The following is a 27402-nucleotide window of genomic DNA, read 5'->3' as shown; positions in this document are numbered from 1 at the left end:
TTTCTAGGAAAAGGAGTACATCAAGGCTGTATATTGTCACCCTGCTTATTTAACTTATATGCAGAGTATATCACGAGAAACTCTGGGCTGGAAGAAGCACAAGCTGGAATCAAAATTGCTGGGAGAAATATCAATAACCTCAGATATGCTAATGACACCACCCTTATGGCAGAAAGTGAAGAACAACTAAAGAGCTTCTTGATAAAAGTGAAAGAGGAGAGTGAAAAAGTTAGCTTAAAGCTCACCATTCAGAAAACTAAGGTCATGACATCCAGTCTCATCACTTCATGGGAAATAGATGGGGAAACAGTGGAAAAAGTGGTTTACTTTATTTTTCTGGGCTCCAAAATCACTGCAGATGGTGATTGCAGCCATGAAATTAACTTTCCTTCCAAGAAGTAAGCGTCTTTTATGACCAACCTAGATAGCATATTAAAAAGCAGAGACATTACTTTGCCAATAAAGATCTGTCTAGTCAAGGCTATGGTTTTTCCAGTGGTCAGGTATGGATGTGAGAGCTGGACTGTAAAGAAAGCTGAGCACCGAAGAATGGATGCTTTTGAACTGTGGTGTTAGAGAAGACTCTTAAAAGTCCCTTGGACTGCAAGGAGATCCAACCAGTCCATCCTAAAGGAGATCAGTCCTGGGTGTTCATTGGAAGGACTGATGCTGAAGCTGAAACTCCAATACTTTGGCCACCTGATGCAAAGGGCTGAGTCATTGGAAAAGACCCTGATGCTGGGAAAGATTGAGGGCAGGAGGAGAAGGGGATGACAGAGGATGAGATGGTTGGATGGCATCACCGACTCGATGGACATGGGTTTAGGTGGACTCCAGGAGTTGGTGATGGACAGGGAGGCCTGGCGTGCTGCGGTTCATGAGGTCGCAAAGAGTCCGACACAACTGAGCAAATGAAGTGAAAACAGTTGAGAATTGATTAGTTCAGTCTTTTCTAACCTTTATTGTAAATGGCTAGTTCATGTTTTTCCCTAACATGTAGCAAAGCTAAGAGTTAGATACAACTTAGTATGTGTGCACATATGGCCCAAGCAGCAGGGCTCTTTTCAATTCCAGGCATCATTCAAATTGGCACCATTTCTGTCATTTGGCATAAATGTTACAAAGAGCAAAATGTTATTACCATGGGAGCATATGCAACCTCCAGAACCTGAAGCACAGTATCAGCCATTGATGTACTTCTGTCTTCATAGTGAAGATTGTCCTTCTGTCTTCATAGTGAAGATTGTCCTTCTGTCTTCATAGTGGAGATTGTCCTTTGAGGTTATGCCCTACAAGCTACTAAACTCCTAAAAATGCCACTAAAATGACAGTCTCTTGAATCTTCAAGTGATTTAAACTCTCAATCCTGCTGTACTTCTAATATATTTTCAACTTCTAGTTCATCTGAGTCAAATATATCATCAATATAGTATAGAAAACTAATGAAATGTTCTGCAGAATATCCAGATGTACCAGTCCTTTCAGGCTATTTTGACAGAAGGTAGAATGAGCTAGCCCCATGAAGGCAATCATATACATGGATAGCCTTGTCCCAGGCCTTTGTACCTGAAGTGGTAATAACCAGTTTAACAAAGTACTTCATCTAATACTGAAGTTAATTTAAGTAATCTGCTTTTTCCAGGAACTGTCTTCAGAAACCTGGATTTCTACAGACCAGGTCAATGGTTTAAGGGAAAAATGTTGGAAAGATGTATTTTTTTAAATGGTATACTTGCTTGCCATTTCTTTCAAGGATGTAATATTTGATTTCTACACTGGCCACTAGAGATGAGCTTTAGAAACTTCCTTTTGGTCACTTCTGTGATGATAGTTCCTACCCAAGTTAAGAAAATGGTATGGGGGTTCTGCCAATGACCATTTTCTTTGCATTTATGTAGTCAGGGGCTTCCCTGGTAGCTCAGATGGTAAAGAACCTGCCTGCGATGCAGGAGACCTAGGTTCAATCCCTGGGTTGGGAAGATCTCTTGTAGTAGGAAATGGCAACCCATTCCAGTATTCTTGACTGAAAAATTCTATGGACAGAGAATCCTGGCAGGCTACAGTCCTTGGAATCACAGAGTCAGACACAACTGAATAACACTTATACAGTCAGGACCAGTGAATTAACCACTGGGTTGGCCCAAGGACATGGAATCTGTCAGGACTCAATTACCTGGCCCAACATGGAACCTAACATGACAACGGTGATTATTCTTTGTATCCATATCTCTAGATACCAATGTTGAGAGGCCCAGAAGGCATCTCTAGTAGTCTTAAAGAAGGCCCTTATCTCCTACAGAAAAAGCAGAGGTCAAGAAGCTAGCTTAGAGACAAAAGTTCAAAACACACTGCATGCTTAACTAAAGCATGTCTATGCTAGTATCAGGGCTCTGTCTGGAAAAACATGGAGCCCTGAAACATCAGATTGAGACACGTGTATGGGTCCTTAATGATTTTAGCTATTCAAACTTCCTTGAACCTTGTGAACCAAGGAGGAACTGGCTCTCAAACATGCACCTCACTATTTCTTTATCACAGAAATAATCTCTATGGATATGATGCTTAGATTTGTTTCAAGAGAATTTTGTACAAGGAAATTAAATGGTGGGGACCCCCTCCAGCTGGTGCCCTGCCTGACTGCAGGATCCATACAGGCAACAATCTTCTTGGGATACTCCCAGCTAAGGACTGAGCAGGGCAGGCTTATAGGAACATTACTATTCACCTCTGGTGCAGAATTCTTACAGGAGAATTTGAGAAAGTTTTGGCCAGTCAGTGGGGAGCCCCAGTCAGCATCGCAGTGCAGTGTACTTCCTCCTACCCAATTTTCCTGTTTCGGATTGCCTTTCAAAGTCTTTCCTCACCTGCTCCTGCTCTCATCTTCCTCTTACCATTATAGCTTTTTCCGAAAGTGACTCCTTCAGATGCCTGCTTCATGGAGGATCTGAACCCATAAACTCCCTCTAATCTTATGGATGCTGACTTTGACATATCTTCTCAGGTGATTTTTAACTTTGAGGGTGAGAGGTCTTGCTACCTACTTTAGGTAAAGCTCAGGCTGGCTGACTTGGGAACACTGGTCAGTTCAGACATTAGCTACACTCAGTTTTTCTGCTTCATCCCATCTAAGCCTCACAGGGCAAGTAGAAGCAGATCAAGGGCCATTCCTGCATATCAACAAAATGCTATTACTCTGATGGTTCCAAAGATATTCTCAGAGACTATTAATTTCTTACAATGGCTCTCTGTGATTAGAGTCAGAACAGTATAAGAAATAGGCAAACTAATTTGAGTGATCACAGTGTCATACTTAAAAGCAGCTGATATATAGCCATAGACAAGCTGTTCAAGGATGAATGGCTCATAACTTGTATGATCTATGGGAATAAACTAGCTTCTTTCTCCAAGTCCAAGACTTTGATGACTAGTATCTTTTTGAAACAAAATAATTAGTGGATACTTCAACAGAGCAGTATGAGAACCATAACCTCTGTACATAATTCTCTTGAATCCAACAGACTACTTCAGAGAGGAAATTGATGAGGGTCCAGCTGCTGCTGAGTTCCATCTCTACACTAGAAGCCATGCCTGCTAAGGGCTGCTGCCCTGTAACAACAGGACTAGGCTACTAAGGCTCTCCCTTAGGGAGATTCAGGGACCCTACTAGGAAGAGTAAGCCAAGAAAGCAGTCTCTAAGACTAGAGTTTGCAATTGGATCACTTACCAACTTGTTGGTAATGTCCTAATTGCGTTCCTTTAGGTGGACAAAAGATAGTAGGAACATTGTCCACCAGTGGCTGACTCTTACTCTGGCAAATTGGGAGAATGTGTGAGAAGAGAGTACATTAAATGTTCCTATGTATCATACATCTTGCATGGAATCCTATCTAGACTCCTAATCATTAACCAAAGTCGTGATGGCCCCTTTATTGTCTTGCCTCCCTATTATGATACTAGTCTTCTCCCTTTAAGGTTCAGTGATTAAACCTGGGAACAACAATTCTAACCCATCTAGGATGTACTGCAGCCCCCCCAAAATCTCAGCCTGCCCACAGACTAGATTTGAATCAAGCTTGTTATCTCTCCAATTCAGATTTCAACTTTGCCACTAGAAGGACCAGAAAAAGGACTATTAAACACGAGTCCAGGACAAACCCTAAATTCAATCCAGGTCTTTTCCCTTAAGGCCACTCTTGATACTTCAAATTCTCAGGTTGTTGGGTAGCTTACAGCTTCAAAGTGAATGGACAAGGCCACCCCACTATAGGGTGCTTTTTGTTCCTTCTTTAAGACCAGCATTTATTGTTATTTAATATTTTCTTAATATCTAGGATTGAGATATATAGCAGGATATATAATAAAATATACAATGTTAGTTTTAGATAACTTAGAATATGCTCAACATTTAAGCTTAAAGTGCAAGACATTGCGCAGAGCTCAAAAATCATTGAGAACTGCTAGTAGTTTCAGTTCCAATGACATTCCAGAAGGCTACAAACTGTTCCGTTCTCCAACTTTCTGCAGATGCCTTTTCAAATTCACTGAGAATCATCTAGGGGTAATTTTTGCCCTGCTAATCAACACTGGGCTGGATGGCATCACGGACTCAATGGACATGAGTCTGAGTGAAATCCAGGAGATGGTGATGGACAGGGAGGCCTGGCGTGCTGCGATTCATGGGGTTGCAAAGAGTCGGACATGACTGAGCGACTGAACTGAACTGAATCAACACTGGCCTGGGTGAGAATTTCTCAAAGGTGCCCTGAACTGAGATTCCCACTCAGTACTTCTCTCACATTCTCCTAGCCATTGAGAACACAACAGCCTGGCCACTCCTGTGATTCAGGATTTGATTTGGGGTAGTCATAGACTGCAGTATGCAGAACAGGAGAAGTAAATATCTATTTTATGCAACACTGAAGCCACATGCCTCCCTGATGCAGGTACTGATGATTCAGCCCAGCATGTTTTCTGATGCCTAGAAAAATATCAGATGCATCCCAACATACTAATAAGTCAACTACCAATGGCCCATGAGATGAAGTATGCTTCCCCTTCTCTTGCCTTAAAAATCAAGTAAGTGGTTATACCTTTATTCCAAACTTTTTGTTCAGCCAATGGGGAGTCCCAGTCAAAGTCTCCTGTGCAATTTCAGGTATCAGACTTATAACATATTTAAGTTTCCTCCACCTACTCTTTTCTCTACTTCATGCATAACAGAAATGGCTAATATACAGCCAGAGGTTTACCAGTTAAAGGATGACCCTATTTTCTAGACTGTATAATCTGGATTGTTTTTATAGTTGTAAGATATGAAGTGCCTCAGAAAATGCTCCAAGGAGACTCAAGGAAAACTTAGAAAAATAGAAACTTAGGTAAAGGGAAAGAAAAGTAAAGGTGTATTTTGTCAGGAGTTCAGTGGGTCCTTAAGATTGCATTCCTTCCCTCCATGCTACCCATTCCTTCCTCACTTTGCACTGTCAGCATTAAATTCTTATCTCAGGCTCTGTTCCTGGAAGGGTCCAAATTAAGGCATTAAAAATTAGGTTAGTAAATATGATCATTTTTCTTGTAGGATGGGAGCTACAAAGAAACATGGTAATGGTCTATTTTGTTTAGTAAAACAGACTTACCTTCTTCCACATGGATATTCTGGCTATAAGAACAAAATCAGCCTAGATCTGTCCCCAGGTCATGAAAAGCCTTGCTATCAATGGTCCAGACCTGGTCTTGAAAGCAAGCTTTCAGGTATGGGGCCCACTCAAGATAAGCCAGAGAGTGAAGATCTATAGCCTTTAAAGGCTTACCAATTGGTGCACATAATGCCAAAACTTCAGCCTCTGAAAGCATGGATTTGAATGGAGCTAATGTGTCTCATCACTGACTGGATGCACATGAATTTGAGTAAGCTCTGGGAGTTGGTGATGGACAGGGAAGCCTGGCATGCTGCAGTCCATGAGGTTGCAAAGAGTTGGACACAACTGAGTGACTGAACTGAACATGTCTCCCACCATACAGATCACAACTTTGCTACGAACAGGACAAGACGAGGGATTATTGAACTTGAATCCAGGTCCAACCCCTGTCTCAATCCAGGTCTTTCTTTTCCCTAAGACCATCTGTGATCTCTCTGTGTCTCAGAACTAGAGAACATCTTCAGACTTCATATCATGAGGCTAGGTCACCATCAAATAGGATGACCTTGGTGTCTCTTCTTTAGACCAGCTGTTAAATGGTATTTTCTCAGTTTCTAGGGTATATGTGTGTACACACACACAACCTCTGTAGATATCATGTAGAATTCTGTGACATATCATGTAGAATTTAAGTTTTTAATAACCATACCTCAAGCTAACTTTTTAAAGCATATAGAGTACATGATATTTCAGACAACAATGTTCCTTTTTAGAAGTACTAATAATTCTAGTCCCCATGACAGATTGCAAAATGGAACAAACTCATTTTCTCTTGAGGTTCCATTTGTGATAATCCTTCTACGGATGTCTAACACATTTTCTATTCTTTTACTTGCACGTGAACATCTATATATTCCTACAAAAAAACTTCAAGTTCTAAAGCAGGGATGATGCCATTTGCTGTATTTTCTCATTCCCTGGATAGTGATGAGCATGGAAAACACGTTGATACAAATGTGAATTGATTATATGACTTGGTGAACACAGTTCTGGCCCATTCATTCTGTTGCTCTTTGGCCTTTTGGAATTCCCAGAAGTTAAACAATGTGACAATTTACCATAAAGATTTATAATTTAGAGCTCATAATACAAATATGCCTTGATTTTAGAGAAAGTTCAAGCCTTCTCTAGTACTATATGAAATTTAAAATCGTACTATTCTGCCAAATCTAAGTATTCTTTGTAAATATAAAGGGTGGAAAATTTGTGCCATTGGTGATCTCTTCAAAATTGCTATCAAACTGAACTGGCTGCTCATAAGCAATCTTATTAATGTGAAAATTATCTTGAAAAATACTACAATTTCCCAACTTTAAAAATGAAGAACCACCTGACTTCATATGTATCATGAGGGCTATGCAGTCACGTGTATGATTAGATTCATTAAGGGCCAACAACAGGGCTCCCCTGGTGGCTCAGAGGTAAAGCCTCTGCCTGCAATGTGGGAGACCCGGGTTTGATCCCTGGGTCAGAAAGATCCCCTGGAGAAGGAAATGGCAACCCACTCCAGTACTCTTGCCTGGAAAATTCTGTGGGTTACAATCAATGGGGTCGCAGAGAGTCAGGATTCAGCGACTTCACTTTCACTTTCTAAGGGCAAACAACATATCGAGTAGACCACTTACCCTTAAAAAGATACCATAAACTAAGCTTTGGTTTTTTTGAATATCACAATAATGTATATGAATATACTACAGTGTATTAAGAATCACATTTAGTTCTCAGTGGCCCCCCAGTGAAGGAGGATATGAACGTTTTCTGCTTGTTTTACTGCTGTGGTATGTTACTTACATCTTTAGCATTTCTACAACATGGGATTTGTAAAGGTAGCTCTTAGGTACAGTAAGAAAAGTGTCAATGTAAATCTAGGAGGACATCTTATAGCATTGTTTGGACAAGAGTTGAAATTGCTTTAAGTTCTAATCTTTTTTGACTTGTGGGGTGTAAGTTTTAAAAAGTTTTATAAGTCTTCAGAACAAGAGAAGCAAATACTGTTTTATACAAAACTGAAGCCCCATGCCTCCCTGAAGCAGGTACTGATGATTCAGCCCAGCATGCTTTTCTGATGCTTAGAAAAATATTGGACTCTTTCCAACATACTAATACATCAGCTACCAATGCCCCCTGAGATGAGGTATGCTTGCTCTTCTCTTACCTTAAAAATCTAATAAATAGTTGATTAAAGGTTGTACCTTTATTCCAAATTGCGGCATGCTTGGACATGTGTAGATGACTGACAGCTACCAGCAGCCACACCTCCAGAATCTACTGCAACATTCAGGCCGAGGTCTTGTCCTCCCTCGGTTGTTTGCAGTCTAAACCTTACTCCTGCCCAGCACAGAATTCTGTTCTATCTAACTCTAAGACCTCCTATTGCCTAGTGAAAACTTTCTGAAAGGTGACACATAGTCAGAGTCTCTTCTTAGTCCTTTCTTCTTTGTCCCTTCACAGAGTCAGGTCTTTATCCCTTTCTGATGGCTCTCTCATCTTTTTTTTTTTTTTTACTTTATTTTGCTTTACAATACTGTATTGGTTTTGCCATACATTGACATGAATCCACCATGGGTGTACATGCGTTCCCAAACATGAACCCCCCTCCCACCTCCCTCCCCATAACATTTCTCTGGGTCATCCCCGTGCACCAGCCCCAAGCATGCTGTATCCTGCGTCAGACATAGACTGGCGATTTGATTCTTACATGATAGTATACATGTTACAATGCCATTCTCCCAAATCATCCCACCCTCACCCTCTCCCTCTGAGTCCAAAAGTCCATTATACACATCTGTGTCTTTTTTCCTGTCTTGCATACAGGGTCGTCATTGCCATCTTTCTAAATTCCATATATATGTGTTAGTATACTATATTGGTGTTTTTCTTTCTGGCTTACTTCACTCTGTATAATTGGCTCCAGTTTCATCCATCTCATCAGAACTGATTCAAATGTATTCTTTTTAATGGCTGAGTAATACTCCATTGTGTATATGTACCACAGCTTTCTTATCCATTCATCTGCTGATGGACATCTAGGTTGTTTCCATGTCCTGGCTATTATAAACAGTGCTGCGATGAGCATTGGGGTACATGTGTCTCTTTCAATTCTGGTTTCCTCAGTGTGTATGCCCAGCAGTGGGATTGCTGGGTCATAAGGTAGTTCTATTTGCAATTTTTTAAGGAATCTCCACACTGTTCTCCAAAGTGGCTGTACTAGTTTGCATTCCCACCAACAGTGTAGGAGGGTTCCCTTTTCTCCACACCCTCTCCAGCATTTATTGCTTGCAGATTTTTGGATCGCAGACATTCTGACTGGTGTGAAGTGGTACCTCATTGTGGTTTTGATTTGCATTTCTCTAATAACGAGTGATGTTGAGCATCTTTTCATGTGTTTGTTAGAATGATGGCTCTCTCATCTTTAGAGAAGGTCTCAGAAGACCCTGATTGTATCATCAGTAGAGCAGAGGTGGTAGGTTAATAGGCAGGTGCTTATCCTTTTGGTGTCAGAATTGGTAATCCCAGGGTAGGACTCTTTAGGTTGGCAGTGGTAATCAAGAGAGAAAAGATGACTTCCAAGGGCCAGATTCTTCAAGGTCCCTTTCAGATACTCCTATGCAATACCCAAACAGATTTTAGGGGTCCATATTTCCCTTTACTGCAAAGATGGCTCTGCAAAGATGGCTCTGCAAAGATGGCTCTGCAAAGATGGCTCTGCAAAGATGGCTCTGAGGTCACATAATCTCTTGCCCTACCTAGATGTGACTGAACACATGACAAGTTTACCCAGCAGTAAATTGTCTCAGTAGTCACCTAGATGACTATTAATTAATGACTATTAATATTATATATAGAATATTATAGATGACTATTAATAGATTCAGTTAACAGTTTCTTCAGCGGTTGCTTCACACATCTGTATACTGAAAACTTTATACAGTTCTCAGATTTTATGTGAAAAACCTGGAATTGTTATGTTAAAAAAACAAAACAAAACAAAACACCATTTCTAGAGAGAACTTAGTCAGTATAGTAGTTCCAAGTTTTATGACCAAACTCCATCAGGTGAATTTTGTAGGACTTCCTGGATACATGAATATAGTTATCAGAACCTGGATGAGGAACTCTTTTGTAATGTCTGGGGACAGTTCAATACCTCCTCAGATTCTTCCTTCTTTGTCACCTGTGACATGCACCCTCATGCTCAAAAGGAGAGCCTGGATGCTGCCCATCATCTCCAATATCCTTGAACATGGCTTGTCCAAGATGAGACCAAGCTTTAGCATGGTCCACATCACACTATTCCAGAAAATGAGGCAGCTCCAGGATTAGTCCCAGGCCTCGCACACCCAGAGTAAATGTGGCACTTCTCACCAAATTGACTCAAAAGAAGCACTGTGAGGGGAGGTGTGAAGTTTAGCTGCCCTGTTATTCTGTTTCTGTTAGAAAGATGTTTCAAAATGGGTTTAGCATAACTGGCAGATTTTCTCCAGATCATGTGGAGAAAAACAGAACCCAGTCTTCTATCACACCAATAAATTAAATAATTTAAGTATGAGTAGTGATAGAAGCTCAAATTTGAAAGTATTTCAACCCCTAAGAATTCCTTAATTTACAAATGAAATCACATTCACCATGTGCTAATCTCCAGGATGGGTTGATTGGTTTTATATTTAGAACTACCAAAAAACCATTAATCCTTGATACAGGCTCAGATTTCACCAAGGGAGATCAAGGAGGCTGATGCCATCAAAATAGAATAAGGCAGCTAATCTGGTACTTTTTGCCAGAGCATGGGGATCTCTATAATGCAGATATAAATGAAGCCAATAATTTTGGGGTCTGAGCATTTGTCCATCAGGAGAGGTAAAGGAACACTCAGAGCCTGGAACTGTTGAAGGGGCAAGTACATGAATAAAGAGGGAGTCAGTCAGGATCTTCCTTAACAGATCAGAAGCCCTCTAGAGGATCACCACAGAGGAACATAGTATAAGTAATTTTATGTTCACATGTTTTTCTCTGTTCTTATATTTATTGAAAAAAGTAAAAGTGTTTGGTAACATCAGAAGTCACAACCTAGAAGACTTTGAGGAACAATGGACAATGGAAGCTACAAATAGCTTGTTCCATCTTGGCACAAGCCTCAGGGTGGTCAAGGGAGCTGGATTTCTCAAATGTAAAGATGACAAAATATATTCGATTTAATAGACAAAATAAACATTAGAAAGTTTTGGTCAGGAAGTGACCAATTCCAAATTCCTGAAAATTTATCTTTATGCTATATTGAAATTTTACCACCCATGGGAGAAGAATCAATGATAGGAAACAGGACTGATGGATCACTCCCTCTTCTTCCTATCCTCTTGGAATCCCTGGTTCTGCTTCCATTTTAGGAAGATGCTAGCAAATCTGGCACATGTCTACTTCCTCCACAAAGCCAATGTTTGCTCTTCCCCTCCTCCAAGTTTCGGGTCCAACCACTTCAGTGAATTCAAACTTGACCATGCCTGATGCCTTTATCCTGTGCCATTTGTACTCTCTACTGTTCAGTATATATTGAACTTAATGGCAGGGACTTCTGAGTCCCAGTGTCGCCAGGACTTATTGACACGACACATGGGCACCCATTGATTGACTGAATATTCATCTTCTACAACAGAACCTGAAAAATTAGGTTTAACCAAGTCTTTGCCATTTCCTGCCAGGATGTGACATTTGGTTTTCTGTTTTGGCCAAAAGCTGACCATTTTGGTCTTCTGCATTATGACAGTTCTTACTCCACAAGCTAAAACAACCACTATTAGAAGTGTATTGGATACCAAGTATTTTCATACTGATTATACAGTCAGGTACCAGGGAAATGACAGTTGGGGTGCTCTGTGGACAGTGTGGCTGGGTTAGGACTCTATTGATCATCTAGTCCAACATTTCCTTTCATTAATGATGTGATCTACCATCTTTCAGTTTATATATTCTTTTACAGGAATGCCTGTCAGGAGCCACATTAGGCATTCCTGACAAAATGGAGGCACAGCCCCAACCCTCCCCGCTTTGTCCCACAGGCATGGACCCGGGATGAAGAAGTTAGGCTTTGTGATTCTGACTTATTTTTTCCTTTCCTTGGCTGAGTTGACTGAAAAGAATATTAAGGTTCTTATTGTTCTTAAGGTTCTCTGCAGCTGTGCTCAGAGAATAATTGATAAAGTTAATCACTGACATTTGTTCAGGGACTTTTACAAAAGAGTGTTCCAGGGTGAAAACGCAGGCCGTAACTAGAGGCCACAGGAGGGATTGCTATCTAAAGCCTATTTGTGACGAAAGTGTTTATGGCAAAGGAGTTTGCTGAATTTATGGCTTAGGAATAATTAAAATAGTTAGAAGCTAAATATTTAAGGAATGTTGTAATGTTAGCATATTCTACTATAGCTTATAGAGATTAGGGACTTTAGAGATATTAATAGCTAGAAGCCCTTTCTTAGAAATAGTGAGCTTAGGATACTAGGGGCAAACAGGACTTAGAAAGATAGAAAATAAACTGAGGAATGTGGTATGCAGCCCAGACATTAGCATGAGTTACAGAGTATTTACAAGGACACATGAGAAAAAGTAGATAAGAATTGCTGAGGCAGGAACTCCTTTTGAGGGGCAACAATGATTTATGGAGACAACAAATCTGGTTCAGTGGGAACTGAAAATATCAAACCTCTGACCTAGTGCTTTTGTAAAAGTATAAAAGAGAATCATAAGCTTCAAACAAACAGGCAGTCCAAGAAAACTGAGAGACTGTCTCGTTTCTCGCCGTCACAGTTCACCCCTTCAGGTTGAATCCCTGGCTGCTGGAGCTGGACTCTGGCAAATGCCATGATTATGTTGTGGATCTCTAGATATCAATGTTGTGTTGGGACCTATGTCTCAGCTGCAAAATGTTTGGGGAAAAAATGTCAGTATTGGTGTCCCAGCTATGTAAGATTAGGTCCTTTGGGGAAGAAGTGGGAAATCAACCAGGTACATTTGGTGTTATAGGGCCTTTCACCCAGATGTCACGTTTTCCTTAGCCCTGATTTCTAGGTCTGAAATGAGTCTCACTTGGAAACTTGGCAAGAGATCATGACTATTATGACTGCTCCGAGCCTCATTCATGTTTTATTTCTTCTGGTTGTATATGTTGAGCCACGTCTTTGGTAGCCCATGCATCCATCTGACTTGCTCTTAGAGATGCTGTGTTCTAGCAACCATTTTCTTAACTCTCCCTGGTCAGTACTTTTGATCTTGTCTCATTAAAGTTGTCCATCCTTCCTTCTGATGGTTAAGCATAGCCACCTAGTTTCTAATATTCTTGACAGTATTATCCTCACTGGCTTTGATGAGCCTCAATTCGTAATTTTTAACTCTCAGCCTGAACCTACAGAGAACAGCAACTACTATGTTTCTATGACTGTAGCTCATTAACAGTAATTTCTATTGCTTTAGTACATAGTGTGGTCATTGGGCATTTCTTAGGACAGTCATCTGGTGAGTTTTATATCCCTACATTCCAGCATCCCCGCTTCTGTTTTCTAATCTACTATTTTCCTTCATAGTCTAGAGCCTTATTTGGAGGCACAAGTCTTGTAATCAGGCCTTTATCTCAAGCTCTGTAAACTCCCCTCTCCTACAATTGTAATGACAGCAAGACCAAGAGCGGGGTCTGAATTCAAGACATACAGCCTGATGTCAGAGTCAGGGTCTTTGAAGCCAAAATGTTCCTTTTAGTGCACAGATGGAAGTGCAGCTAATCATCTAAAAATCAACATATTTTATGAGATGAAACTGAAATGTGGCTCTCAGACACTTTCTATTACGGAAATAAAGAATGGACTTAATTATCTGGTTTTTACAATCCCTACCATACTTCTGCAACTATAGAAATATGTTCTTTCAAATGTTTAATAGGAAAAAAATGTAAAGAAGAAAGAGGCCAGGTTCCACCTTAAAAAATCAGAATGTTCCAAAGCATCACCACAGAGAAGAGAAAAACTACTTAATTCAAAAATGAATTTCATGTTTTCCTGCCTGCTTAATAAAAAGTTGAAGTAGAATAGCATTTGCTAAGCAGCCTTACAAGTCAGAATATGAATCATTATCTAGCCAAGGAATAAATGGCAGTGGACTCATTTATTACCAAGTTCTCTCTGGGTACCAGCTTCAAGGTAGCTGAAGTTTTCAAATGGATGGATAACACACACAATCATTTTGCCTAGTAAAGCAGATAGATAACTAGAAAACTTGAGAGTCAGAAAGCAACTAATTACAAATTCATAAAGTATCAGCTGTTTATATTTTGCATAGAAAATTGAACACCCATGGCAACATTTCTCAATAAGGAATGAAAACTGATGGTAACAACTCTAACCTCTCATCTTCTGGAAATGTCCAGGAGTTATTCTGCTTCCTGATCACAAAGATGCCAGCATACTCGGCTCATGCCTGCCTCCACCTAATAACCTGCTTACGACTCCCTCTTACTTTTGGGTCAGAGTCCCTTCAGTGAATTCAATCCTCACAGTCCTTTTAAAAACTTAAATTATTGCTCAATGGCAGCCTGACTCCCTTTATCTGTCTCCATTTATAGTGTGAACATTCTCTAACTGATGAGAAACTTTAATTGTGTTCAATCTACATCACATTAAGCTTGATGGCTTAAATATTTCTCTTGCTTTCACTGAGTATCTTACAAAAACTCATAGGACTTACAATGATGTGTGAAACATAGTGGGAACCCAATGGTTGAAACCTCATCTGATACAACAGGACCTGAATAGTAGATATAACTTATTCCTTCCAGGATGCATTTTTTCCCCATCTTTGCTATTAAAGGATAAGTTTGAGAATTTTTTATTTGGTCTTCTCCATGATCATAGCCCTTTGTACAGCAAAGAGATCAAAAGAAATCCTAAAAGAAATCAACCTTGAATATTCATTGGAAGGACTGATGCTGAACCTCCAATACTTTGGCCACCTGATGTGAAGAGATGACTCATTGGAAAAGACTCTGATGCTGGGAAAGATCAAAGGCAATAGGAGAAGGGAGCAGCAGAGGATGAGATGGTTAGGTAGCATCATTGACTGAATGGACATGAGTTTCAGAAAACTCTGGAAGATAACAGAAGACAGAGCAGCCTGATGTGCTGCAGTCCATGGGATCACAAATAGTCAGACATGACTTAGTGACTGAACAACAGCAACAATAAAACCACCACCTCTTGGATGACTTGTGGAAGTACTTTCCAACATTCTGCCTGAGTGAGTTTCCTCAGACTTAAACCAAGAATTAGAAATGACTGTGATGATACAGTTGATTTCAGAAGTGTAAATAGTTGATCAAGTTCTTGAAATACTGTGCCAAAGTTGTAGGAGGCTGAGGAATCTGGATGCCCATCAGTTTTTAATAAGATCAAACACTGGAAAGCAGGGAATTGGATAGACCAGATAATCACAAAGTTACCACTCCAAGATAAAAACTGTTGGCAAGAAAGATTGAGGGCAAGAGGAGAAAGGGGTGACAGAGGATGAGATTGTTGGATGGCATCAGAGACTCAAGTCTAGCTTTGATAGCTTGATCAAACTCTAGGAAATAGTGAAGGACAAGGTAGCCTGATGTAGTCCATAGTCGGAGTCAGACACGGCTTAGCAACTGAACAATGATGATTGTTCTTTTCCACAGGCTAATGAAACAGTGCTATCATTCTACCAATAATTGAGTTTTTTTGTTGTTGTGCAATTATACATTCTGGTACCATTCTTACATTCTAGCTTGTTTTTCTTTATTCATTTTCTTCACCTCATTGACCAGAACCTTAAATGATGCTAAAGGAAACTCTTCTGTTGAAAACTTTAATCAGGAATATCTCAAGATTTCTGAGATTTTCTTACTGTGGGATTATGATGGTACCCAACCAAGAGGGGGCCTAGGTTAATGCCATGTGACTTGATCTCAGTTGTTCTGTCAGCCACCATGTCCAGATGATTACAATCAGTCAACTGAACTACACATTGAAAAGTTTTATCTCTTCAGTAATGTTTCTGAGAGGTAAGGATGCAATATTAACCCTATTCCCTTTGAAAGGGGATTATAAATTCTTAGAGTAAGAAGCCAGATATCCATGGCCAGTTTTAGGAGTTGATTAGTAGTGGTTAAATAAAATTATGGCAGGTTATGATTCTGGAATAAGGATTCTTCTAGCCTTTTCATGGAACCTACAGGAAATGGTAACCCACTCTGGTATTCTTGGATGAAAAATCTCGTGGACAGAGGAGCCTGGTGGCCTATAGTGCAGGGGATGCAAAAGAGTTTTGCAGAGAGAGGGTTTCACCAGCAAGATGGCTCTCTGAAGATAGTGGACAGAAACAGCCTAATCCTGGGACATCTTAAATTGGCAGGATTTAAAAAATTCCAGAGGCTGACTGGGTTCTGACAGCCTGTGCTGATTGGGAGGGTGAGAAAGGAAGATGCTCAGAGGGGCAGGGTGAGTTGCCTTGGTGTTAAGTTTAAATATGGCTTCACTGAATTACTTCAAATTCTTTATGCATCATCATGAAGATTCACAGTAGAATAGTTTCCATGGTCATGAAGCAGATGCAGTTTAAAGAGTTAAAAGACAGGAGACAAGTTAACAGTTCAAGGACTTCCACCTTGCCTGGTAAACAGATAAGGTGGAAGTCCTCAAGAGCAGAAGGTAGGGGACACCCCAGGTGTAATGGTCAGGTCTCAGAATGGCTACCATCATACCACCTAAGCAGGGGTGGTAATGGTGGTAGAGAGAAAGCCAATTGACAGGATGAGCTGGTCTATTCCCCAATTCCCATTCCAGGGATCCTGGAATGCAAGCCTCTTGCCAAGAACGCCTACAGAACATGAAGATATAATTGTATTCACAGGAATTCTTTTTCTTCAGAGGTATAAAGCTTAGTCTTGCAATGCTGGTTACATAGCTCAGATTCCAGTTGTTGCAAAACAAACAAACAAAAATATTAAAGGACGTCACTTCTGACATTCACCTGGAACCAAAGCTAGTCTGATGATATTTTACTCTGGGAAGTTTTCCAGTCAAAGGCAAAAAGAATCATATGGCAAACCTCTTAAGCATCCAGGAGTTACAGGAAGGCATCATAGGAGATATTCCTTCTACTAGGGAGGGATTAGCTTATGTTTTTTTCCCCCTCATAAATTAAGTAGCAATTTCCCTACACTTGATTTATTTGTTCAAAGTCCCAGTTTATCCATACTTTCATTCAATAGTCAACAAACTCTTCAGAAACTAGTTGGATGGAGGACACATGAGATTTCCAAAGTGAAAAGAGAGGCCAGTTCACCTCAGAACAGAAGTTTCAAAGCCTCCATGGAGATACTGAGGTCTACATTTGTTATTTGTATGCTTTTTCTGTTTTATATTTTAATAAGTAATCGAGAAATAGTGTGATTAGTAGTGTGGCTTGGGAAGTTTATCTGCAGGTTTGTCTGAACTCACCTGGCCAATCAAAGGTCAGTGACCCTTGGAAGCCTCTAATGGCTTTTTCTTCCAGGTCCCAATCTCAAGGTAGCTATGTTTCTGGATGGAGGAGATGTGCCACACATTTGGTCTTGACCGGTAAAGCAAATGAGTAGAGGATTTGCAGTAAGAAAGAGGCTTATTCTACATTAAGATGTTAGAGTAGCTGGCCTTTTTGGATTTAGATTCAAATAGTGTTGTGAATATAGAATGCTGTTATCCTAATCCAGACATTAGAAGCTGGAAATATCTAAAACGAGTCAATAAAAGGTCTCAGAAACAAAGGCTAGTTTGAGGTATAAACCGTATTTAGGTGTACAGGGAAGATAAAATAGTGTTTAATATTTTTGGAGAAGAGAAGACCAGAGTCTCCTAGTAGGTGCCACCACAAGTTGGGAGAACCCTAGAACTCATGGACTGGAGGGGATAGAAGCTAGAAAGCAAAGATTTTAGGAACAACCAACAAGGAGATGTGGATAAGCTCCACATTAGTGAGCATCAATAAGGAGAAAATTGAGGATTGGGAAATGGACAGTTCATATAGCAGAGGCCCTCTGAGATGGAAGATTATGGGACTGCCCAAGGCTCTCCTGGCAGAGAGATGGTGCATGGAATTACATGCTGATATTCACAACTATTATGACAACTCAGAATAGTTGAGAGGAATTCCATTAGAATAGCTGAAGCTTGGGCATGTTATTCTGTCTAAGCACTCCCAGGGTAAACATTCTAGTACAACCTCACTTACAACCTATACAAGACCCAGTGATTAGGGACTTCTAGAGGTAGCTTTGCCACATTGTCACTGGACTCCAAAGAGGGGGAAAAATATTTGGGACTATCCCCAGAGTTTTGAATGAGAATATAGATGTCTGTGTGGATCGCAATAAACTGGAAAATTCTGAAAGAGATGGGAATACCAGATCACCTGACCTGCCTCTTGAGAAATCTGTATGCAGGTCAGGAAGCAACAGTTAGAACTGGACATGGAACAACAGACTGGTTCCAAATAGGAAAAGGAGTATGTCAAGGCTGTATATTGTCACCCTGCTTATTTAACTTGTATGCAGAGTCCATCATGAGAAACACTGGGCTGGAAGAAGCACAAGCTGGAATCAAGATTGGCGGGAGAAATATCAATCACCTCAGATATGCAGATGACACCAACCCTTATGGCAGAAAGTGAAGAGAAACTAAAAAGCCTCTTGATGAAAGTGAAAGAGGAGAGCGAAAAAGTTGGCTTAAAGCTCAACATTCAGAAAATGAAGATCATGGCGTCTGGTCCCATCACGTCATGGGAAATAGATGTGGATACAATGGAAGCGGTGAGATACTATTTTGGGGGGTTCCAAAAATCACTGAAAATGGTGACTGCAGCCATGAAATTAAAAGATGCTTGCTCCTTGGAAGAAAAGTTATGACTAACCTAGACAGCATATTAAAAAGCAAAGACATTACTTTGCCAATAAGGGTCTGTCTAGTCAATCTATGGTTTTTCTAGTAGTCATGTATGGATGTGAGAGTTGGACTATAAAGTTGAGAATGGATGCTTTTGAACTGCAGTGTTGGAGAAGACTCTTGCGAGTCCCTTGGACTGCAAGGAGGTCCAACCAGTCCATCCTGAAGGAAATCAGTCCTGAATATTTATTGCAAAGACTGATGCTGAAGCTGAAGTTCCAATACTTTGGCTACCTGATGCGAATAACTGACTCATTTGAAAAGAGCCTGATGCTGAGAAAGATTGAAAGCAGAAGGAGACGACAGAGGATGAGATGGTTGGATGGCATCACTGACTCGATAGATGTGAGTTTGAGTAGCTCTGGGAGTTGGTGACGGACAGGGAAACCTTACCACCGTCTGTAGGGTCACAAAGAGTCAGACACGACTGAGCAACTGAACAGAAAATGTTTTAAGCTTTAGCTGTATCATTAATATTTCCTTATAAGACATTAGAATAGAAAAACAGAATCAATGGCATCTATAGAACAATGGAAGCTGAAATTCAACTTAGAGAAAAACTTATAAAAAGGTAATCTTTAATACCAAAGATACAGGTATAAACAGGGAACAGGAAGCAGAATGGAATATGGATCCACAGGTCTTTAGCCAAAGCCTTAAGTTCAAACTCGGCCCATAGGAAACTTTGGACTGCAGTCTCTAGGCTGATATTCTATTACTACAGTCATCTATAGCGGTTAGATAAAACGTTACCACCCTCACCCTCTAAAGACTTCCCTAGTGGCTCAGACGGTAAAGCGTCTGCCTATAATGCAGAAGACCCAGGTTCAATCCCTGGGTTGGGAAGATCTCCTGGAGAAGGAAATGGCAACCCACTCTACTATTCTTGCCTGGTAGGCTATTGTCCATGGGGTCGCAAAGAGTCAGACATGACTAAGTGATTTCACTTTCACTTTTCAACCTCTAAAGGTACTGAGGTGCCCAGAGCCAATATATGTTGCTTGCATTATTGGTACATATATAAGGTACACCTTTTCATGACCCAAGTTCAGGCTTTCTAGTATGAAAGAACACAAATGCCAGACTTAGGGTGTTCAGGCAATTAAATTATCTGCTCTTAAGTCCTTCACAAGATCCAGTAAGACATAGCTTTCCTGGATAGAGAATTTTGCTTCACTTCCTGACACTGACTGACTTGAGGAGGCATGGCAACCCACTCTGGTATTCTTGCCTAGAGAATTCCATGGACAGAGGAGCCTGGCGGGTCACAGTCTATAGCGTTGCAAAGAGATGACTGAAGTGACTTAGCACATACTGACACTGCCTGTACCCTACATACAGTTGCCTCACAGTAGCAGGGAACTCGGCAGCAGATTCTGACTGGAATCTGCCTCACTCTTCGTTCTAGCTGATTTCCTGTGATTCAGAAGTAGCAATAGGATCTGTCTTTGATTCTTCAAGCTGAAACACCACTGGCAGCCGAAGTTGCTAATTTACATGCACCTGGATTGTTATCCAGCAGAAGGTCAACTTTTGAAGCCAATCATGTGGAGTATTTCCCATATCCAGGGCCTCGTCTTGCCAGAAGCTACTCAAGTACCACAGACTACTGCCCAGAGCCGCCTGGATGCCTAGGAGACAAAGCCCGCTTAGGAGAAGATCCTAAAGGCGGGCCTGCAACCTAGTCAGACTGGACCTGTGCATCACGGTGTTATGAGAACTGATTACCTTCTCTGCAAAATCCTGGGACTCTTATTGACTCTGGATAGAATCCTACAATTTGTTACATAAATTTATGATCCCAAATCCAAGCTGAGACTGTTAAATATTCTTATAGCAATGGCATCAGCCCCAGGTTACCAAGTTTTAAGAGGACTGGAGAAGGAAATTGGTCAGAAAGGATCATATAAGTGATATAAGGTCTCAGTTTGGCAGTGTGATAGTCAGAAACCTGTATTTAGACACTTAAGCTACTGTCTAGTCTAAGATTAACTGTGAAAAAGGTCACAACTATTGGCAGAACATTTCCTAGTAATAACTGGGGAGCAAGTGTTCACAAGAACACTGTTTAGCACAATGGGATGAGGGGAGGAAAACAATTCTACACAGGATAATTCAGCAGCTTGCCAAAACCAAGGACAGGAAGAAGGACTGAGAAACAGAAGTGACATTCTGTAGGCACACCTCACACATTATCCAAACACCTCACTGTATACTAGTGACCCCAAGAGCGGGAAGAGTATAGGTAAGCTTTAATGGCCTTTGAAAGGAGGGATACAATTTCTGGTACAAGAATATCTGAGGGTAGATGATTTTGACCTATTAAAAAGCAGATCCTAGAGACCGAGTGGAGCCACTGTAGGGAGACTGAAGCTGGAAACTTATGTCTTAAACAGGGAAATAGTAAACCGAAAGATGCAGGGGCTAGAGGAGAGTTATAAGAAAATATGAACATTGACCTCTCTCCTTCAGGATTGCCTGAGAATGAAAGTAATAGAAGAAAGTTTCCTGAAGCTAAAGAATTATTTGAGAGGACAATCCAGGAAGGAATGATAAAGTATCTCCAGCAAAAAGTATATTTACAATGAAATATTGACTTTTCAGCACCTGGTATTCAAAAATACGAGCTGGAAGACAACCAAACCAATTCCAAGTAGTGGAAACTGATAGCTGTGAGTTACCTGATCTGCTAAGAGCTGGGCTCATCACTAAAGAAGTCCTGCAGCTCATCTAGGTTGTGGGCCACCCTCCTCTGACCCTTATGCCCTCAGATCAACTGGAGTCTGAGGTGTGTGTTGGACAGAGGATGCTAATGGAGCCTCTGCCAAGCCCCAAGACACATGTCATCTTCCTGACTAACAGATGTGCTCTGTTTGAAAAGCCACTTCAGAGTTGCTGCTGGGCTTCTACAGACTCTGATACATCATCTAATTATGCAACATTAGCAGCCCATCAAGAACTGCAAACCTTATGATCCAAGCAGCCATAAAGGTTGGATATGACTAGAAATCTTTAGGTAGCAACAGAACACACTGATCAGCTCTGCTCAGGTAAGAAGTTAGTACAAACTGGGCTCTTCTGGCAGCAGAAAGTTACAATTGCATGAAGTTTATTAGGGACCCACACCAGTGATGTAAGAGAGAAGGAAGATGGATTGGGAATAGAATGCTGTCAGGCTAGCAGAGAATATTGGGTTAGCATGGTGGTCTAGTAGAAAGCTCCACAGCCTGCTATCTGAGTTCTGCCTAGGGCGACAATGGTACCATGGTGCACCATCACCATATTGAGTCACTGTCTGGACTTTGTCCTGAGAGGGATGTATCCTTGGCCATCACCACTGTGCCCACTCATCTGCTAGAAGCCTGTCAACATGAGCCCCCTCAGTAACTGAGAGGTTGGTGTATAATACCCCAGCTCCTTTTACACCTCAGGTATGAGAATTCCTAAGGCGATGGCATCCCACTCCAGTACTCTTGCCTGGAAAACCCCATGGCCCAAGGAGCCTGGTAGGCTTCAGTCCATGGGGTTGCGAAGAGTCGGACACGACTGAGTGACCTCACTTTCACTTTTCACTTTCATGCATTGGAGAAGGAAATGGCAACTCACTCCAGTGTTCTTGCCTGGAGAATCCCAGGGATGGCGGAGCCTGGTGGGCTGCCGTCTATGGGGTCACACAGAGTCGGACACGACTGAAGTGACTTAGCAGCAGCAGGTGTCTTTTAAACCATTTCTCCATTTGCTCAGGTTAGTTTCCAGTAGTGATGGGCAGAGTGCACCAATACTAGATGCCTGCCTCTCTACCTTTTCCTTCCCTATTATACCAGCTTTCTCCCATCTCTCAAATAAAGTACTTAAAATCAAAATTACATCTTTCAGGTCCACTTATAGAATAAGTATCATATGGTTTCTTCTATATGACGGGAATAGGGCAAACCTTCCCTCTTCAGAAAAATGTGAGAACAAAGACTTTCCTCCAACTTCAAAGTGGTCCTAGTTTTCCAGCCAATGTTCCTGTGTGCACTCATGAAAACTCAATCTAACATTTGCCAGTCTATTATTGCCTGATGCATTGCTCTTGCCTGCCCTAATGGGTACTACCATTTACAAGACTGCATTCTTCCAAGTCTACAAAAAGTGGTGACCCAACCAAAGCCCTAGACAGCACAAAAGGAAAATGAAAACCAAAGGAGGACCACTGAGTTTCTTGTAAAGGTCTTTGAGGTCTATAGGCAACACATCAAAATATATCCTGCGACACCAAACACTTTAGATGACATTGAATATTCAAGGTGCCCCTGACAAACAGAGGAAGTTACACAAGAGAGAAGGGGCCCCCAGGGAAGCCTAAGTCTCAACCGATTGAAATTGTCTTTAAAACTTTTTAATAACAGAACATATTCAGGAGGAAATGAGAGGAAGAAAAGAAAACAGGGTGCTCTGCAGCCAAGCTTCATTAGGCAGATACAGGAAACTTCTCTTAGCATTCTTACTCTTTGGTAGGAGTAAGAAAAGCTCACACATTTGGGGCTAAAATTAACTGTCAGAAGGAAGCACAAGCAGAAAATTGGTTGGAGGCAGGGAAGGATGACACAAGTGGCCTGGTTGTCATTGCTACCATCTCTAAGCCAGCTACCACTATTTGGAAAAGGGCCTACCACTGGTAGGAACTGCATGCCTTCAGAAGTTGGCCTGGAACTAAATGGGATCTAATTAAAATTAAAAGCTTCTGCACAACAAAGGAAAATATAAGCAAGGTGAAAAGACAGCCTTCTGAATGGGAGAAAATAATAGCAAATGAAGCAACTGACAAACAACTAATCTCAAAAATATACAAGCAACTTATGAAGCTCAATTCCAGAAAAATAAATGACCCAATCAAAAAATGGGCCAAAGAACTAAATAGACATTTCTCCAAAGAAGACATACGGATGGCTAACAAACACGTGAAAAGATGCTCAACATCACTCATTATCAGAGAAATGCAAATCAAAACCACAATGAGGTACCACTTCACACCAGTCAGAATGTCTGCGATCCAAAAATCTGCAAGCAATAAATGCTGGAGAGGGTGTGGAGAAAAGGGAACCCTCCTACACTGTTGGTGGGAATGCAAACTAGTACAGCCACTTTGGAGAACAGTGTGGAGATTCCTTAAAAAATTGCAAATAGAACTACCTTATGACCCAGCAATCCCACTGCTGGGCATACACATCGAGGAAACCAGAATTGAAAGAGACACATGTACCCCAATGCTCATCGCGGCACTGTTTATAATAGCCAGGACATGGAAACAACCTAGATGTCCATCAGCAGATGAATGGATAAGAAAGCTGTGGTACATATACACAGTGGAGTATTACTCAGCCGTTAAAAAGAATTCATTTGATTCAGTTCTGATGAGACGGATGAAACTGGAGCCGATTATACAGAGTGAAGTAAGCCAGAAAGAAAAACACCAATACAGTATACTAACACATATATATGGAATTTAGAAAGATGGCAATGACGACCCTGTATGCAAGACAGGAAAAAAGACACAGCGGTGTATAACGGACTTTTGGACTCAGAGGGAGAGGGTGAGGGTGGGATGATTTGGGAGAATGGCATTGTAACATGTATACTATCATGTAAGAATCAAATCGCCAGTCTATGTCTGACGCAGGATACAGCATGCTTGGGGCTGGTGCACAGGGATGACCCAGAGAAATGTTATGGGGAGGGAGGTGGGAGGGGGGTTCATGTTTGGGAACACATGTAAGAATTAAAGATTTTAAAATTTAAAAAAAAAAAAAAGAAGAAGTTGGCCTGGGGTACTGCTTCACTGCAGGAAAAGATACAATGATAACAACCTATGGCTCAATGTGGGGCAGGTGCCAGGCTGCGATGAAAGCCATTGATTCCAAGGCACCAGTGGCCTCATCCCAAGAGGCTGACTCCTTGAGAGTCATGTTAGAGGCATTTGAGGAAGATCAGAGTATTAAGAACTGCTAGGAAGAACCCAGATGCAGAGCTGTGAAACTGGTAGGTAACCACAGTTCTCTAACTCCTGGTGAGGTACCCAGATGTCTGATTTTGGAGTGATTCCCTCTATTCTGCCAGCTCTCATGCATCTTCTCCACCTTAGTCTGATTCACATCTTCCAAAGAGGAAAGCCATGATCAAACTTCCAGCTAGTGATCAAAATTCCATCTAGTCTGTAGTTGATCTCCTTGAGTAACTAAACTTCACTCTCAAAGAAAAAAAAAATAGGCACTCCTCACTCCAGTCTCTTGGGAAACTGCAGGTGAATGGGGAATTTACAGAGCTTTTGAGTTGTCTGCTCATGACACGAAATGTCCAACAAGGAATTCACTTTTAAGAGAGCACATCCTTCTGAGCTCCCATTTTTCATGGCTAAGCTATTGGCATCAGCAGCTCATCTGGGGCTGACTCAAACTTTGTACAGTACCTGCAGAAATTATTCACTGCCAGATACAGACCCTTAGGAAATTCTTATTTGCTGCACTCATGTGGGAAAAAAAGCTTTCCAAAATGGGCAATGTTAATTCCATTCCCCCTTGCAGCCCTCTAGGTTGCAGTCTCCAAAGTTGTGCAACATTTACCAACCCATGAAAATGAAAAAAAGATGTGTTTTTTCGTAATACCACTTGAACACAATATTCTTTAGGCTCTGGATAAAAATGATCTTAAAATGGATCCTTGAGTTGTAATGTAATTTTATAATTAGATTTAAATGAAATATTTTTTGCCCCAATTTTCTTATATATGTTATGTTCTTGTAGCTGGAATAAATCTTTGCAATGAAAAGCCTATGGTCCAACAAGAAGGAAAGACAAATCTGTTTTGCCAGATTCTAATGAAAAAGGGGGAGACTTGCTGTTAATTCATTTGAACTCTCTAACTGCTCCTTCTCCAGCCCCATATGGTGGCCTTGCTGAATACCCAACATAACCTCAGCCTTGGACTCCCTAGCCTGAGGGTCCAGAAATAGGAATGGTCTCTTCTTATCCCTATAAGGTTCTCAATTTGGCCAAGGAGCTACTGAAATGTAGAGAAAGCAATGGCAATCCACTTCAGTACTCTTGCCTGGAAAATCCCATGAATGGAGGAGCCTGGTAGGCTGCAGTCCACGGGGTCGCTAAGACTCCAACATGACTGAGCGACTTCACTTTCAATTTTCACTTTCATGCCTTGGAGAAGAAAATGTCAACCCACTCCAGTATTCTTGCCTGGAGAATCCCAGGGACGGGGGAGCCTGGTAGGCTGCCATCTATGGGGTCGCACAGAGTTGGACACAACTGAAGCAACTTAGCAGCAGCAGTGGCTACCTGAAATGAGGCAGAGCATTATCTACTGAAGAAAGTCCCATCAGAGATATGAACTCAGACTGGGCAGCTGACAGAATTGTTTTGCTTCCATACCCTTTTCAACTTCAGATTTATTGAATCAGCAGAATATGCCAACTTGTCAACATGACCCGAAGAGGATAAAAATGTCTTTTTAACCCACACCCCAATGTGGACAGTTGTTAAGATTTGTTAAGTTCCCTCCTTGTTTCAGGGAAAAAAAAAAAAAAAAAAAGCAGCTACCAGGGAGGCAGATTGACGTCAGGAAGATAGAGCTGTGCCTGCTGCAGCCTGCACCAAGGAGATATCAATGGTGGACCCTATCTTAAAAATGCAGAAGGTAGACCAAAGTTTAAATATTTACAAGGCTGTATTCTTTCAAGGCTACAAAGAGGGGTGGCCTAAATTAAGAAGCCCTAGAAAGTAAAGAAAAAGGAAACAAAAACCAAAGGAGGATCATTGAGTTTCTTGAAAGGGTCTTTGAGGCACATAGGCAACACACCAAAATATATCCTGAGAAGCAACAGAACTTCAAGATGATGTTCAGTATTCACAGTGCCCCTCACATTTCAGAGGATGAGAGAGAAGGGGTCCTGGAGAAGCCTATGTGTCAAACCAGTTAAAAGTGCTTTTAAAGTTTTTAATCATGGGCCACATTCGGTAGAAAAAGGGAAGAAGGAAAGATGAAATAACAGGCTGCTCTGCTGGTTGCTACCTGGACACATGGAAGAGCTGGACCAAACTGAGGTCCCCCAAGAGGGACCAGCTACAGGAAGAGACCCTGTGCCCAAGCTTCACTCACAAGCTGTACCCGGCAGTTGGAGGGGGTAGGGGGAAAAACTGTCGTTGTGCAAATTGCAGACAGTCTCACTGGAATAGTGCGTCTTATCCTGAGTGAGGCTCTTGAAAGTGAAGGCGGCCTACAGTAGAAACTTCACATGCTTGAGCTCCCTGAAAATGCCAGTGACAAGGAATAATGGGGGCCAGGATTCCTTTAAATCTGAGTTCATTCAGTATTCCCCCTAAGAGCACAGGGTGACTAGTGAGGTTTGGAAATCTACTCTTGGCTTTCTGATCAATATGGGGGTCACCTAAGCTGTCCTAGATAATTCAAGAAGATCAGCTCTGGGTGTTCTTTGGAAGGAATGATGCTAAAGCTGAAACTCCAAGACTCTTTGGCCACCTCACGTGAAGAGTTGACTCATTAGAAAAGACTCTGATGCTGGGAGGGATTGGGGGCAGGAGGAGAAGGGGACAACAGAGGATGAGATGGCTGGATGGCATCACCAACTCGATGGACGTGATTTTGAGTGAACTCCAGGAGTTGGTGATGGACAGGGAGGCCTGGTGTGCTGCAATTCATGGGGTCGCAACGATTCAGAC

At 41.3% G+C, this 27402-nt stretch overlaps 1 non-coding gene across 1 annotated transcript; it reads left to right on the top strand.

Moving 5' to 3' along the window:
- The first annotated feature begins 19447 nt into the window (after nt 1-19447).
- TRNAY-AUA (transfer RNA tyrosine (anticodon AUA)) lies at nt 19448-19519 on the top strand. The gene has a single exon. It is a non-coding gene; the product is annotated as a tRNA-Tyr (tRNA).
- The last annotated feature ends 7883 nt before the right edge of the window (nt 19520-27402 follow it).

The sequence above is a fragment of the Capricornis sumatraensis genome, chromosome 2 (genome assembly GCF_032405125.1).
Source record: "Capricornis sumatraensis isolate serow.1 chromosome 2, serow.2, whole genome shotgun sequence".
In the NCBI taxonomy this organism is placed as follows: Eukaryota; Metazoa; Chordata; class Mammalia; order Artiodactyla; family Bovidae; genus Capricornis; species Capricornis sumatraensis.
This window is presented reverse-complemented; position numbering and strand designations above follow the sequence as displayed.